The sequence below is a fragment of the Peromyscus californicus genome, unplaced genomic scaffold (assembly GCF_007827085.1).
Source record: "Peromyscus californicus insignis strain IS unplaced genomic scaffold, ASM782708v3 Scaffold_9__1_contigs__length_137607984, whole genome shotgun sequence".
Classification (NCBI taxonomy): Eukaryota; Metazoa; Chordata; class Mammalia; order Rodentia; family Cricetidae; genus Peromyscus; species Peromyscus californicus.
In genome coordinates, this window is record NW_026294617.1 from 9,976,317 (window position 1) to 9,987,564 (window position 11,248).

Here is an 11,248-nt window from a genome sequence, read left to right on the forward strand (position 1 = left end):
ACCACAGCCACGTGGCAACATATAGATTAATAGGAATGGGTTAATTTAAGATGAAAGAGCTAGCTAGCAAGAAGCTGAAGCCATAGGCCACAGAGTTTGTAATTAATATAAGCCTCCAAGTGATTATTTTATAAGCAGCTGTGGGACCACGGGTGGGAGAGATTCATCCCAACGGCGGGGCTGGGCAGGACCAGAAAAACTTCTATCTACATTTGGCACCCAAATGTGAGGGCAAGAGTTTCCACCTAAAACCTGAGAGAACTTACTAAAATGGAGCTAAGAGCAGCTTCCTAGTTCATACGTCTCATGGGGGCCGCAGTACAGAGATGCTGCTGTACAAAGATGTTCTGGCATTCAAGCTTGAGCACACCATGGTGGATTCCTGCTGTGGTGCACTGAGGCTTCTCCAAGCCATGCAGCACACTGCATGGTGGATTTAGCTTTTGCTAGTAAAGACAAAAAAAAAGGGGGGGGGGTCTGGGCCATATGCTTCTTGATGGAGGCATAGACCCACTACTTCCCAGAGTTGGCAGTGAACAAGGCTCCCAGAGCTGGCAGTAAACGTACCTCCACCATGTTGGAAAGCCGAATGGGGTAGAGTCAACAGCCAAAGTTGCCACACAGCTTAGCAGTTTAAAATCTCTCCTGGTCAGAAAAGGATTATAGATACACAGTAAGACAGATTCAGATGGAATAAACCTTTAAATGGTTTACAATGTATATAAAAATATATATAAGCTTAGAAGAGAGAGAAAAAATAAATAAAGACAGTTATATAAAGAAATGAGTAGTTTTAAAAAATAAAATCCTTAAAGAGACAGTAAAAATAATATAAAAGTTAAGCCATATAAGGATGGAAATTACACAAAGAATCTGAATACTGTGTATTATATTATTTTGGGGATTTTTAGCTAGAGAGAGACATTTAACTTAGTAGCCCCTACTAAGTTAAACCAATATATAAATTTTAAAGATATCTTGACTTCAAAATTTATGTCTAAGGATATGTTGCTTTTGAAAAGAGGTTCTGCTTTTGTTTCCACAGAAGATGAGAACCTATGAATTGCTTCCAGGCTAATATGGTTTGATCAGTGAAGACCCCCGAAAGGTCGATACAGCCTCACAGACTACTACAGCCAAGATTTAACTATAATTCTTAATTTTCTCAGGATCCCCATAAGATTGCCATTGCCCCCAGTCAACAGGAAATAGTATGGGAAGCTATGCCCAACTTCCCCAAAATATTGTTTATGATTGTTTATTTTTATTTAAAGTGGATTGATTATAAGTGCAATCTCTTTGTAAAGAAGAAAAGGGAATATAGATATGATAGAATGAAAGGGTAGATTATTAAATCTACTTTTAAAGAGCAACATCTTGTTTAAAATGTTTTACATTGCTATGGATTTTAGTTTATTGAAACAAATTTAAAGTCAGTTTTGTATACTGTGTATATTTCTACTCTAGTTTAAGGTATTATGTTTATGCAACTCATTTAAAATTATATAATTAAGAAATACAGATTAATAATTAGTCATCTATGATAATCAAACTTATAGTCATGTTAGTTAAGTTTTCTAGGTATACATAGATATATTTCAATTAGGTAGGTAATCTTCAAACACTTCAAAGACCACAGAATATGGCATTTAAAATGTTTTAAGAACTTAGACTTTTCTGGACATTGAGACACACATCTGCTCCTGGCAGCACTGATCTGATCCCGAGAGAATGTTGGGCTTCTAGGACACTCAGTTTGGAAGTTTGTCTTCTTCTTGCCACATAATGGCCTGCTGGGCAAAGAACTGCCCTTGCCTCGACCACTGGCAGTACGAATGCTGTCCTTTCTGGATGAGCGGGACACAAGGAAAATCCACTACTGAACTCTGCCAAGACAGGGTAAGATGGTCTTTCAAAATTCCTGCTTCTGAAAATGGTCTGTCAGATATTCTAGGGCTGTAGCCAAAATGGATGCCCCAACGGTGCTGAGAATCTTTAAGTGATTGTCCAGGCTGCCAGCTGTCTCTTTTTTGGAAATTGCTTGTTTGCCCTTCCTGTTTTCTCAGGTAATATTATTTTCCTTCTCAGGTCTTTGATGGGGTTGAAGACTAGATAGTTACAGTTATAATTCTCTCATATCTTAGGTAAGAATATTTCAGATACCAAAGTTAGATTCTTGGTAGGATAGGACAGCTATTGGAGTAATCTCTGTAACATGCCATTTATCTATGATCTAGACATTTTTGGATTTTAGTATGTGTCTCTTGTTTGATGCTGTTCTTGCTGGTTGTATTTCTATTTTTTTATGTTATTACCTTTCCTCTCTCCTGGACAATACTTAATAATTGTTCCTTTTGTGTATAGTTTTGTATTAGGTTAGAACTTCCTTATTCAGACAAAAGGGGGAGATGTAATGGATAGCTGTTCTGTCGAAGGCCTTGAAGCACCACTTCTAGAGAGGTAGCAAGTAACTTCCTACATATCTATAACCTGGGACTTGACTTGGGGCTACTCTTAAGACCTGGCACATGCTAGGCTGCTCTCTGCTCCCTCATGGGACTTGGATGCTGGGACAGTCTCAGGCAGAAGAACAACATGGGACCATGCCTCACCTTTCCAGGACCCTGTGACAATTCCTCTGTTCTGTCTTGTGAGTTTTCCTTTCTTAATAAATTCCTTTGCCCTTTAAGCAGACTCTGTGGATTTCTTGCTTTATTACTTCCTTAAGCTGTGGTAGTTTGAGTGTAATTGGCCCCCATAATCTAACAGGGAGTGGCACTATTAGGAGGTGTGGCCTTGTTGGAGGAAGTGTGTCACTGTGGGGGCAGACTTTGAGGTTTCCTATGCTCAAGCTACCTCCCAATGTCTTAGCCGACTTCCTGTTGCTTACAAGATGTAGGACTTTCAGCTCCTCCTTCAGCACCATGTCTGCCTGCATACTGCCGTGCTCCCTGCCATGATGATCATGGACTGAACCTCTGAAACTGTAAACCACCACAAACAGATGTTTTACTTTATAAGAGTTACTGTGGTCATGGTGTCTCTTCACAGCAACAGAAACCCTAACTAAGACACTAGCCCTCATTATATTTTAGGGCAGTTTTTAAATGTCCACAAAAGTTTTTGATACTCCTTTTCCCAAGAAGTAGAGTCTCCTCACCATGGTGGTGTGCTGGACTTAAGGATTCACTTTGTAAAAATATTTACTTTGAAAATTTTTGTGTTATGTACATTTGTGTGTATGTATGTATATGTGTGTGTGTGTGTGTGTGTGTGTGTGTGTGTGTGTGTGTGTGTGTATCTGCAGAGGCAGGAAGAGGTCTTTAGACCTCCTAGAGCTGTAATTACACATTGTGGTTGTGAGCTGCACATTGCGGGTTGACTTGTGTCTATAGTGACATACTATAGACACACTGTAGACACCAGGTCCTTTGTACCCCTTAAATTCATACATATTGAAGTTCTACCCTCCCAATGTGACTGTATTAGAAGTATAGTAGTCTTCATAGGGAATCAATTGAGGTCTTGAGGCAATAAAGGTAGGATCCTAATTCGAAAGGACTTTACAGAAAGAGGGGGAGATGCAGAGATTTCAGTATGGATGTAAAGACACAGGAGGAAGGTAGCTGTCAGCACAGCAAAGGGAAAGATTCCAGAACCAACACAGCACCTTGATTATCACTGCCTCTTCCTCGTCTATAGGAAATTTCTCTTTTTTAAACACACATATCTAAAGATTCAAAACTAGGATCCACATATCAGAGAGAATGTGGCATTTGTCTTGGTGGGTCTGCATTATCTCACTTAGAATGGTTAGTTCCAGCTCCATCCATTTGCCTGCAATTTTCATCATTTCGTTTTCTTTATTGCTGAATAAAATCACGTTGTATAAAAACTAAACATCAAGAAAATAAGCAACCCACTTTAAAAGTGAGCTAAGAAGTGAATGGTGAGCACTCAGAAGAAGAATTACAAATGGCTAAGAGACATTTCTTAAAATGTTCAACATCATTATCTATCAGGAAAAATGCAGATTAAAACTACCTTGAGATTTCATTTTACCCCAGTCAGAAAACAAATGACACCATGCTGGTGTGGATGTGGGGAGAGGGGAATCCTTATTCACTGTTGGTGGGAGTGCCAATGATTGCAGCCACTGTGGCAGTTAGTGTGGAGAGTCCCAACCCAGGGACTCCATTACCACAGAGATGCTCACTCATCCACGTTCATTGCTGCTTTACTCGTGAGAGCCAGGAAGTGGAAATAGCCAACATGTCTGTCAGCTGATGGGTGGACAATGGAAACAACCTAATCTACCATAGTGAGCATTTCAAGTGTACAGCTCAATGGTGTTAAGTATATTCAGACTGTTGTGCCCATTTTGCTGACCTGAGCCTCCACACTGACATCTCTTTCCTCACCACGATCCTGCTATTTGGTTCCTGATAGACAGAGCCTCCTGTTTGCATGGATTTGACTCTTTTAGAAACTTGATGTAAGCTGCCACATAAAGCATCTGTCTTGCTGTGACTGGTTTTCTCCTTGGCAGAATATTCTCAAGGCTCACCATGTCCTTACAGGCAACTAGATTTACTTTCTTTTTAATAGAATATGTTTTGAAGAGGGGAAAAATGAATTTCTATTTGATAAGCAACAATGAAAACACAATGCTCTTTGAAATACTGGGTCAAAACAAGCCCTTAGAAGCCCTCTCCCCCCAAAATTACGTAATATGTTAAGTCCAAATGTAAAGAAAAGACAGCAAGGAAAATTACTCCTTATCTTTTCAAAAGTAATGAGATACAAACATCCTATACAAGGGAAATATATCAAATATTAATTCTTTTTGGGATTTCATGGAAAATAATCTTAACCTGCCAACAACATATTAGACATTGAAAGTAACTACTGAATCAGCACTGTCAAGTTGAAAGTGAAAACACAGCCATGAGTTTTCCCAGACACATTTTTGTTTAAAAAAAAAAAAAAAAAAAAAAGGTGTGAGTGCGGCGACTTGCCGCTCCAGGGCGGTGTGCTAAGACACAGCAGCTGCTTGCCTGCTTGGCCCCACAGCTCCTCCCGTGTTCACGGGCCTCCTTCCTCAATGCCTTGCTGGCCTCCCAGCTGTTGAGTCTGGCTCTTCTGTCCTTTGATTTCCTCTCCTGTTCGCTGGCCTTCCCTGGCCCTCTGCTCCTAGGTGTGTTTCCATCCTGGGACAGCCTGGCAAGCCTCCTCAACTGGGTGGGGTCCATTTGATCAAATGGCCGAGCCCTGGTTCCACCATCTGGCAATTTCCCTAAAGACCTGGGGAGTTTAGGAAGAGAAAAAACTGAAACCATTTTCTGAGCCAGCTCTCCAGAAAGCAGCCCTGCATAAATCCTCCAAAGGTGAAACCCATGAAGATGAGCTTGGAGGTAAGCCTTAGGACTGGAAAACCCCGGGGGGAAGATGTGGACAGGGAGATTGTAGTGCAGAGGCTGTGGCTGGATTTAGGAATCGGTCTCTGAAAGTCCTTCCTGCCTGTTTCTTACCTAACCCACGGGACTCTGGTGGGCTGTGAGGTTGTAGAGCCGTGGTCGGGAGCAATTGCCTGCTTCCATGGCTGTTTCTGGGTATATCAGGCTAAAGGCTGCTCTAACCTAAACAGGAAAAAGGAAGCGCCAGGTGCAGTGGTGCATACCTTTAATCCCACCATTCAGGAGATGGGCAGTGGGTATTTCTGAGTTTGAGGGCATCCAGAGCTACACAGTGACACCTTGTTTTTAAAAAGAAGGGGGGGGGTCTAGTTGTGACTCTCAAAACAGCCCTCTGTGAGCACAGGGCAGTGGCCTTCCTCCAGACAGACTCTCTAAGGTCAGTTTAGAGAGATCCCTATGTAAACTGCTCCTTGGGCCATTCTGGAACATAATATCACAGAAAAGCTCTTTTACAGGGAAAGAACCACAGAGTGTTTTTAAAGGACACTTAACAGGTAGGGGTGGGGTGGGCTGTACACACCTTTTAACCCCAACACTAGGCAGGCAGAGACATAAAGACATCTACACCCACACAGATATTCTTCGGGATTTTTTTTCTCCTTTGATACAGACACCTAAACAAAAAAATCCAAGCTTATCTGAGATATTTTAGAATGTCACTGTTTTGCTTTTCAGGTTTATGTCTCCACTTCATCGTCGCCCAATACACCTGTCTCTCCCTTTTCTCCAGCTTTATTGATCTCCGCTTTGTAGTTAACACCCAGGCACTGTTGCTCACTGTGCAGAACCTGTCTTTAAGGAAGGCTAAGCTCCCCTGCAAGTTCCTTTTCTCTGTCTCCCCTTCTTGATAGCCTGGTCCCATGTAATCATGGATGTGAAGGTTTAGAGTTCGCCGAGAAGAAGAGTTGTGTCTTGTTCATCACTGAACCTCATTTGTCTAGAACAGCAATTGTCTCGTGGAAGTTTAAAAAATGGTCAAAAATGAATTAATTCATTACTACCCGAATGTTTTCCAAGGGGTGGTGGTGCAGGACAAGGATGGAGACAGTGTGACAGACAAGGACAAAAGGAACCGTAGACAAGGAGAAAAGGGTAGGTCACCCTAGGGACAGCTTTGCAAGTGACCAGCCCTACTTAGAGGTGTGGGGAAGCCTTCTGCACCAACAGTTTTTACAAGGAAACTGTAATCAGATCAGTCGTGTAAAATGTGTTGACACACTTGACTTCCTAGCCACGGTGGTGTTTACAGATCTACGTGTCACACAATAAAGTAGGGCAGAGTTGCACATTCAAATCTGTTTGGGTTTGTATCTGATACCCACCTATTGGTTCCCGGATCCTGGGTCATATACCTTTCTTATTTTTATATTAATTATTAACAACAGTGAAAACAGAAGAGAAAGGTTGAGAGAAGGTAAACATGTTTTACAGGCTTGATGGTCTGTTTCCTCTCAGAAATCCTTGAAAACAGAAAGCATCAGGAAGCCGTCTCTTTCAGAAAGGCCACATTCAACTCGACCCTGGGTGAAATGAGGAAGAAAGCCCCCCTTCTGGGGGCTGCTGCTGGCCAGTGTCCAAGCTGGACACTGGCGAACTCAGTCTGCTGCTTGTTCATTATCTTTGTTTTTTTAAGGTTTGTCCTTTTCTGTGTTTGGGCATACTGCCTGCATGTATGTGTGTGCACATGAGCTGTCCATGTGCTGTCCACAGGACGGAAGAGGTCCTCTACAAGCACAGCAGTGCTTTTAACCACTGAGCCATCTCTCCAGCTCCCAATACTTCTTTATTTTTTAGAATAATTTTCTTTGCTAGAGTAGATTAAAACAACATTCACGTTAGTCTCTGTGGCATGTACTTATTACTTGATTAAATGCTTTAGTTTATATATATATATATATTTTTTTTTTGGTTTTTCGAGACAGGGTTTCTCTGTGCAGCTTTGCGCCTTTCCTGGGACTCACTTGGTAGCCCAGGCTGGCCTCGAACTCACAGAGATCCGCCTGGCTCTGCCTCCCGAGTGCTGGGATTAAAGGCGTGTGCCACCACCGCCCGGCAGTTTATATTTTTATTTTATATTTTAAAAGACGATATCATACCACAGAAGGCTCACCGAGACTCCTTAATGACTTCTCATTAAGACACAAATGATTTTTCCTTTTTTTAAAGTAAATTTTATTACTTGGAGATTTTATGCAAGTAAAAAATGCATTCTGATCAATCTTGATTCCACCCTCGTTTAGTTCCTTCGCATCCCTATCATAACCCCCTCCCCCTTTCCTTCATTCCTATCATAACCCCTCCCCCTTCCTTCATTCCTGTCATAAACCCCTCCCCCTTTCCTTCATCTCTATCATAACCCCTCCCCCTTCCTTCATTCCTGTCATAACCCCTCCCCCTTTCCTTCATCTCTATCATAACCCCTCCCCCTTCCTTCATTCCTGTCATAACCCCTCCCCCTTTCCTTCATTCCTGTCATAAACCCCTCCCCCTTTCCTTCATTCCTATCATAACCCCTCCCCCTTTCCTTCATTCCTGTCATAACCCCTCCCCCTTTCCTTCATTCCTATCATAACCCCTCCCCCTTTCCTTCATCCCTATCATAACCCCTCCCCCTTTCCTTCATCCCTATGGTAACCCTCTCACTCCTCTCAGTCCTTGTCACAGATTCGTGACCTTTGGTTTGGTTTTGTGGCCCTTTCTGTTTATCCCTGACCATCTGTGTGACCCTTGGGTGAGAAGCGTGCCCTAGAGCCTGGTGAGGTCACCAGCAGACACACTAGTGAAAGGAGCAACCACCGCCCTGAATCTATTAATAGCAGAAAGTTCAGCAGTGAGTGGTAGGGTCCTTTCGCCCCTCCTCCATCCTCTTCTGACGCCTGATTGGCCCTTCTTATTGCTGACCTGTACCTGTGTCAGAGCCGCTGTGGGATCCTGACTAATAGAAGATGTCTTTCCCAGCTCTTCTCCCCTTCTTCCAGCTCCTACATTCTTCTCACAGATTGACTTTTTTGAGATAGGGTCTTACAATGGTGCCCAGACTTACCTCAAACTCTTGTGTTCAAGTGATCCTCCTGCCTCAGTCTCCCGAGCAGCTGGAGTTACAGGTGGGCATCACTACTCCCTGATCTAATCATTTCATCCAAATTCTTGTCAGGAGGTGTGGCCTTATTGGGGTAGGAGTGGCCTTGTTGGAGGAAGTGTGTCACTGTCAGGGTGGGCTTGTGATGTCTCAGAAGCTCAGGTCAGTTCTCTCACTGCTGCCTGCAGATCCAGATGTAGAACTCTCAGCTCCTTCTCCAGCACCATGTCTGCCTGCCTGCTGCCATGCTACCTGCCATGACGATAACAGCCTAAACCTCTGAACTGTAAGCCAACTCAAATTAAATATTTTTCTTTATAAGTTGCCATGGTCATGGTGTCTTGTCACAGCAATAGAAACCCTAACTAAGACAGTTCTGAACCATCATGAGGGTGCTGGAGCTGAACCTGGTTCTCTTTAAGAGTATCAAGTGCTCTTAACCACTGAACCACCAGCAAACATTTGTGGAGTGCCTACTGTATGACAACCATTGCTCCATTAAACGGGACCTTACATAAACAAAGAACCTAATGCAACTTTAATTACAGGTTAATTACATTTAATTGTGAGAGGAAGGATAAAGCAAGCCAAGGACATGGGGCATGGTGGATGGGCTGCTGAAAACATGGATCTGGACTAAAGGAGTCTGTTTTGGTGGCACTTGAATAGAGAGCTGAATAAAATTGGCCACATAGGATGAGTAAATAAAGGCAACACATAAACAGATGCACTTGAGAGAATAGCTTTTCCGGAAACCACAGACAGACCGCCACCACAAGGGAGGCTCCAGGTGAATCAACCCCAGATTGAGAAGTCAGCAAAGACAACTAGGAAACTAGTCAAGGGGACGTCTCTCCCAGCTGAGGTGCCCACAAACTCCTCCTTTGTTCACAGGGGTCTCCACCCTCCCTTTTAAATGTGCTCTTGTTTGCTCAGTTCCCACCCTGCTATACGAAGTTCAGAAGAAAAGTCGTTGCACTGTAGAATACTACGGTGCACACACACAAACATGATACTGATTAACGAGCAGCTTCCCTTCAGTGAAGCCTTGGGTTTCCCATTCCCTGTTTCGTTGCATTTCAGCCATTTTGAATACACATTCCTAGAACAGGGATTATAATAGTGAGAATATTATAGAGACCTCTCCAAAGTCATGTTACATGCATGTAGCTTTCAAAATATTGTCAGGGCTCATTAAACATGGTGACAGCTTCTGGGGATGTGTATGGTCTCATCACCAGCACAGCTAGGCCTACATGCAAGGAACTGTGTCTGAGGGACCTGCAGTTGCCATGGATCATGGCACCACCTGCTCCTGTGTGGGTGTCTTCCAGCAGAGAAAGATGGAAATAATTGCCAATGGCCAGAGTAACTGAATTATACCAAATGTGATTGCTTTTACAGATAATTATTAACTGAGGGTGCTGTGAAAAATAAGGTTTCAATGAACCCCCCCCAACACAGTTTTTGATGTCAAATGTCTGATTGAATGTAGGTTTGATGCTGCTGCTATTCAGTCTGACATAAAGTATTGGCCTTTTATGATGGTGAATGATGCAAGCAGGCCCAAGGTCCAAGTAGAGTACAAAGGGGAGACAAGGTGTTTCTTTCCGGAGGAGGTGTCCTCTCTGGTTCTGACAAAGATCACAAAGATAAAGGAAATCACAGAAACCTATCCTGGGAAGCCTGTTACCACGGCTGTAGTCACCATGCAGGCTGACTTCAGTGACTCTCAATGATGGACAATTAAAGATGATGAACTACTGCTGGCCTTAATGTGCTTAGAATTATCAATGAACCGGCTGCTGCTGCTATTGATTGTAGCTCCAACAGGAAGGTTGGAGCTGAGAAGAATGTGCTGGCCTTTCCTTTGGGGGTGGTATGTTTGATGTGTCAGTCCTCACTGTTAACAATGGAATGTTTGAAGTCAAATTTACAGATGGAAATATATACTTGAGTGGAGAAGACTGACAACAAAATGGTCAACCATTTTATTGCTGAGTTTAAACAGAAGAACAAGAAGGACATCAGTGAGATCAGAGATCAGTGAGATCAGAGATCTATACACTGCTTGTGCATGGCTAAGTGTACCCTCTTCTCCAGCACCCAGGCCAGTACTGAGGTTGAGTCTCTCTGTGAGGGAATTGACTTCTATACCTCCATTACCCAAGCTGGGTTTGAAGAATTGACTTTGAACCTACTCCATGGCACCATGGATCCTGTAGAAAAGGCCTTCAAGGTGCCAAACTAGACAAGTCAAAGATCCATGATATTGTCCTGGTGGGTGGTTCTATCAGAATCCCTAAGATTCAGAAGCCTCTGCAAGACTGCTTCAGTGTAAAAGAACCGACTATGAGCATTAGCCCTGATGAAGCTGTTGCTTACAGTGCAGCTGTCCAGGAGGTCATTTGTTGTTTTTGAACTACCCTTATTATCCTAGGATTGTTTGGCATCAAATACTAAACACAACTGTTTTACCAGTATATAAATTAAATATACTTTAGACATTTATCTTGAGAAAGAGAAAGTTCTCATACTCCTTTGAAAAGGGGCCTGCCTGTCAGGAGCTCCCTCATGTTGGTTCTAAAGCATGGCCGGGGTTCTGGAAAGCCATTAGGGAGTACCGGCCACTCAGATCAGTGGTCTCTGCTGCGACACTGGCCATCCAAGTCACACCCAGCTTCTCCACCCC

At 43.0% G+C, this 11,248-nt stretch overlaps 1 pseudogene; it reads left to right on the forward strand.

Moving 5' to 3' along the window:
- Positions 1–9,812: 9,812 nt before the first annotated feature.
- Positions 9,813–10,977, forward strand: LOC128105900 (heat shock cognate 71 kDa protein-like; annotated as a pseudogene).
- Positions 10,978–11,248: the final 271 nt, after the last annotated feature.